Raw genomic sequence first — 6,189 nt, 5'->3', positions numbered from 1 at the left:
ATATCTTAGGCGAGCACTGGGCTGCAGCTAAGCCCCCGAGTGAGAGGTTCGCTCTTCACTCGGTAGGACTTCGATAACTTAGGCGAGTACTTGGACTGCAGCTAAGCCTCCGAGTGGAAGTCTGGCTTACCACTCAGTAGGATTTTTATAACTTAGGCGAGTGCTTGGACTGCAGCTAAGCCTCCGAGTGGAAGTCTGGCTTACCACTAGGTAGGATTTTTATAACTTAGGCGAGTGCTTGGACTGCAGCTAAGCCTCTGAGTGGAAGTCTGGCTTACCACTCGGTAGGATTTTTATAACTTAGGCGAGTGCTTGGACTGCAGCTAAGCCTCCGAGTGGAAGTCTGGCTTACCACTCGGTAGGATTTTTATAACTTAGGCGAGTACTTGGACTGCAGCTAAGCCTCCGAGTGGAAGTCTGGCTTACCACTCGGTAGGATTTTTATAACTTAGGCGAAACAGATTCGCAGCTAAGCCTCCGAGTGGGAGTCTGGCTCACCACTCGGTAGGATTTTTTACAAACTTAGGCGGAACGGATTCGCGGCTAAGTCACCCACTGAGGGGAATTTTATTGGACAACAATAAAAAGTGACAAAAATTATGGAGGAACTATGACACTATTATTTTGAGGTCCATGAACTACAGAAGTACTTTATTGCAACTCATCCGAGTGATAAACCTTAAGTGTAAAATGGGCGGAGTAGTTCCGCGTTCCAAGCTCGGGGCTCGTCGATATTATGCTCGACGTTGTAAAGACGGTACGCCCCGTTGTGGAGAACCTTGGTGATGATGAAGGGACCTTACCAAGAAGGAGCAAGCTTGTGTGGTTTGTGCTGATCCTCTCGGAGAACCAAATCTCCTTCCTGGAAGGCTCGACCTCTCACATTTCTGGCGTGGAAACGACGTAAATCTTGTTGGTAGATGGTCGACCGGATCAGAGCCATCTCCCTTTCTTCCTCTAAAAGGTCGACTGCGTCCTTGCCGCGCTTGTTCAGCTTCTGCTTCGTTGTAGATTTCAACTCGAGGAGCATTGTGGAGAAGATCACTCGGCAAGACTGCTTCAGCTCCGTAGACCAAGAAGAATGGAGTTCTTCCGGTCGACCGATTAGGTGTGGTCCTCAGTCCCCAAAGCACCGAGGGAAGTTCGTCGACCCAAGCTCCAGCTGCATGCTTGAGATCACGCATCAGTCGGGGTTTCAGTCCCTTGAGAATCAGGCCATTGGCTCGCTCTGCTTGTCCATTCGACTGCGGATGGGCGACTGAAGCGTAGTCGACTCGTGTGCCTTGAGAGTTACAGAAATCTCTGAATTCCTCCGAGTCAAAGTTCGACCCATTATCCGTAATGATGCTGTGCGGGACTCCATATCTGAATATTAGTTCTCTGATGAAGCTAACAGCAGTACCGGCGTCAAGGTTCTTGATTGGTTTAGCCTCGATCCACTTGGTGAACTTGTCGACTGCCACCAGTACATGCGTGAAGCCACTTCGCCCTGTTCTCAAAGGACCGACCATGTCCAACCCCCATACTGCGAAAGGCCAGACGAGTGGAATGGTCTTCAGGGCTGATGCAGGCTTGTGCGACATATTCGAGTAGAACTGACATCCCTCGCACTTATCCACTATCTCCTTTTCCATCTCATTCGCCTTTGGCCAGTAAAATCCGACTCGGTATGCTTTGGCCACGATGGTCCGAGAGGACGCATGATGGACACAAGTCCCCGAGTGGATATCATTGAGGATGAGTCGACCTTCTTCTGGTGTTATGCACTTCTGACCAACTCCAGTCGCGCTTTCTCTGTATAATTGTCCTTTGATTACGGTAAAGGCCTTAGATCGACGGACGATCTGTCGAGCCTCTTCCTCATCCTCCGGGAGCTCTTTTCTCAGGATATATGCGATATATGGAACTGTCCAATCGGGAATGACCACCAAGATCTCCATAACCAAGTCGACTACTGCTGGGACTTCAACCTCAGTCGGATCTGTGGCACTCTTGGGCTATGGAGCTTCTTCGGTGAAAGGATCTTCTTTGATTGACAGAGTGTGTATATGCTCCAAGAACACACCACTCGGAATGGCTTCTCTCTTGGAACCTATCTTTGCTAGATCATCAGCTGCTTGATTTTTCAGTCGGGGTATATGATGGAGCTCCAACCCCTCAAACTTCTTTTCCAGCTTCCTCACTGCGTTGCAGTATCCAGTCATGGCTGGGCTTCTCACGTACCACTCCTTCATCACTTGGTTGACCACTAAATCCGAGTCGCCATAAACCATCAGGCGACGGACGCCGAGTGAAATGGCCATGCGCAACCCATATAAGAGGGCCTCATATTCTGCCTCATTGTTGGAGGAATCAAAGTGAATCTGGAGCACATATCTGAGCTTATCTCCTCTGGGGGAAACCAGGACAACCCCAGCACCGGAACCATTCAACATCTTAGAGCCATCAAAGAACATGGTCCAATGCTCCGAGTGAACTTCAGTCGGCTGTTGCTATTCAATCCACTCGGCGAGGAAATCTGCTATTGCCTGGGACTTAATGGCTTTCTTTGCCTCAAACTTGATATCAAGGGGAAGAAGTTCAATCGCCCATTTGGCCACTCGACCAGTTGCATCTCTGTTGTGCAAAATCTCTGATAGTGGAGCGTCGCTGACGACTGTGATGGAATGATCAGAGAAATAATGAGCAACCTTCTTTGTGGTCATGTATATTCCATACACAAGCTTCTGATAATGAGGATATCTCTGCTTGGATGGAGTCAAGACTTCAGACAAATAATACACTGGGCGCTGAACTTTGAGAGCTTTTCCTTCTTCTTCCCGCTCGACCGTAAGCACAGTACTGACGACTTGTCCTGTGGCTGCGATATAGAGCAACAGAGGCTCTTTGCTGATTGGAGCAGCAAGCACCGGCTGGGTGGAGAGCAGAGCTTTTAGCTCGGCAAACGCTGCATCAGCTTCTGGAGTCCACTCGAACTTGTCTGCCTTCTTCATCAGTCGGTAAAGAGGCAATGCCTTTTCACCGAGTCGTGAGATGAATCGACTTAATGCGGCCAAGCATCCAGTAAGCTTCTGGACATCGTGCACTCGCACAGGGCGTTTCATTTGGAGAATAGTGCCGATCTTCTCTGGATTAGCGTCGATTCCTCGTTCGGAAACGAGAAAACCGAGTAACTTGCCACCAGGAACTCCAAATGTGCACTTTGATGGATTGAGCTTGATATCATACCTTCTGAGGTTGGCAAATGTTTCGGCGAGATCAGCGAGCAGGTCGGAACCTTTTCGTGACTTGACAACGATATCATCCATATACGCTTCCACATTCCGACTGATTTGAGTGAGTAGACACTTCTGAATCATTCACATAAATGTGGCTCCGGCATTCTTGAGGCCGACTGGCATGGTGATATAGCAGAAGCACCCAAATGGAGTGATGAAAGCTGTTTTTACTTCGTCGGGTCCGTACAGACGGATCTGGTGGTACCCGGAGTAGGCGTCTAGAAAAGACAGTCTCTCGCATCCCGCGGTCGAGTCAACAATTTGATCTATGCGAGGGAGAGGAAAATGATCTTTCGGGCAGGCCCGGTTGATGTGCTTGAAATCTATGCACATTCGGAGTGATTTGTCCTTCTTAGGAACCATGACGACATTGGCGAGCCACTCGGAGTGGTATATCTCTCGGATAAATCCTGCCGCCAACAGTCGAGCCACTTCCTCACCAATGGCTTTTCTCTTCTGGACGGCGGACCGCCGAAGATGCTCTTTGACTGGTTTTGCAGATGAGTCGACTCTTAGGCGATGCTCAGCCAGTCCCCTGGGAACACCTGGCATGTCAGCGGGCTTCCATGCAAAAATGTCCCAGTTCTCACGGAGGAACTGGATGAGCGCTTCTTCCTATTTCGGGTCGAGTGTTGTGGAGATGTGGGTCGGAGCTGCATCGGGGTCGGTCGGGTGAATGTGAACAGGCTTCGTCTCACCGGACGACTGAAATGCAGACTCTGTGGCGGGTTTCTTGGATCGCAGCAAGTCACTCGGATCTGCGTTTTGCTTGTATTCTTCGAACTCGACCGCTGTCACCTGGGAATCAGCAATCTTTGAGCCTTTCTGGAAGCACTCTTCTGCCTTTTTCCGATCACCGGTGACAGTGATCACTCCTTTGGGGCCGGGCATCTTCAATTTGAGGTACACGTAACATGGTCGAGCCATGAACCGTGCATAAGCTGGTCTCCCCAAAATGGCATGATATGCACTCTGAAAATCCACGACCTCGAACGTCAACTTCTCTTTGCGAAAATGTTTCGAATCACCAAACACCACGTCCAGAGCTATTTGGCCGAGTGACTCGGCTTTCTTTCCTGGTATAACTCCATGAAAGCTCATGTTACTGGTGCTCAGTCGGGACATCGGAATGCCCATTCCTTTCAGTGTGTCTGCATACAGCAAATTCAGCCCACTACCACCGTCCATAAGCACTTTCGTCAGTCGAGTGCCTTCAACAACTGGATCGACCACCAAAGCTTGCCTCCCAGGGGTGGCAATATGAGTCGGGTGATCAGATTGGTCGAAGGTGATGGGTGTTTGGGACCATTTCAGATAATTTGCTTTTGCTGGGGCAACCATGTTCACCTCACGGTTAATAACTTTCAATCGACTCTTGCTCTCCACATCTGCAAAGATCATCAGAGTAGAGTTGATATGCGGATATCCTTCCTCACTGTCCTCCTTGTCTTCGGCCTTGTCCGACTCCTTCTCCTTGTTATTAGACTGTTTTCCCTGAAACTGCTGGATCAGGAGTCGACATTGGCGAGTGGTGTGCTTCGGGTAGATGATATTCCCCTCTTCGTCTTTCTTCGTGTGGATGTGACATGGCATATCCATCACGTCGTTCCCTTCTTTATCTTTTACCTTCTTAGGGTTCCAGGATCCTTTTGGTTTCCCTTTAAACTTTCCCTGAGTCACGGCCAGAGCCTCTCCAGGAGCTGCCGGTTCAGCCTTCCGCTTCTGTTTCCGACTGGTGTTTCCCTTTTCCGACTGACTCGGCTTGTGCTTGCCGCTTCGGAGTCGGTCTTCTTCTTCGCCGTTGGCGTACTTGGTAGCAATCTCCATCATCCGACTCAAGGTCATGTCACCGGTTCGACCAAACTTCAAACTCAATTCTCTGTTCTTGACGCCATCTTTAAAGGCGCAGACTGCCTGATGATCAGACACATTCTCCACAGTATGGTGCAAAGTGATCCATCTCTGAATATACTCTCTGAGAGTCTCATTGGTCTTCTGCACGCAGACTTGCAACTCTGTCAGTCCAGCTGGTCGCTTGCAAGTTCCTTCAAACGTTCTGATGAACACTCGGGACAGATCTTCCCAAGTGTAAATGCTGCTAGGAGGTAATTGAGTCAACCATGCCCTGGCAGAACCTTCCAGCATGAGGGGCAAATGCTTCATGGCCACCTCGTCGTTCCCACCACCAATCTGAACTGCCACTCGGTAGTCCTCAAGCCAAGTTTCAGGCTTAGACTCACCAGTGAACTTGCTGACTCCTGTTGCCAACCTGAAATTGGGAGGGATAACTGCGGCTCTGATAGCTCTGCTGAAACATTCAGGACCAGAAACATGCACTCGACTGCTTGTGGGCGCATCTCTGTCGAGTCCACCTCGATGGGCTCTGTTCCGGTCGACCAAACCTTGCACGATAATGGATCGCGCGTCGAAGCCTGGTTCTCTGGGGTCGACTGGAACTCTTCGCCCCGCACTGAGCTGACGTCTGTCATCTTGCTGCCGAGGAGCGTAAGACCCACCCCTCGGAGGGGAATTGGGCACTCGACGCCTATCATCTCGGTCGAGTCGGTCACCATATTGGTCTCGCCGATTCTCGCGCCCTTCACGCCGCGGAGGCGATCTGGGGCTGTGAGCCGACTGAACCGTATTCGCAGCGACGGATCGACTGTGAATTCTGTTGCGCGACTGCGACACGGCCGAATTCTGATCTCCTGCTGCCCGGAGCAGATCCCTGATCTGCATCAAGCCTCTGCCAGCTTCCGACTGAGAGGGCTGGATGGACTCTGCTATACGGGTCGCAGCTGCTAAATTCTGGATTGGGGTTCGATATACCTGAGTCGGCGGGAAGAGTTGACGTCGACTGGTGTCGGGAACTCGTTGCCGCGCGCGCTCGTCGAGTGCTCGCTGAAGATTC

The sequence above is a fragment of the Triticum aestivum genome, chromosome 1B (assembly GCF_018294505.1).
Source record: "Triticum aestivum cultivar Chinese Spring chromosome 1B, IWGSC CS RefSeq v2.1, whole genome shotgun sequence".
NCBI classification, from domain to species: Eukaryota; Viridiplantae; Streptophyta; class Magnoliopsida; order Poales; family Poaceae; genus Triticum; species Triticum aestivum.
Note: the sequence above shows the minus strand (reverse complement) of the source record.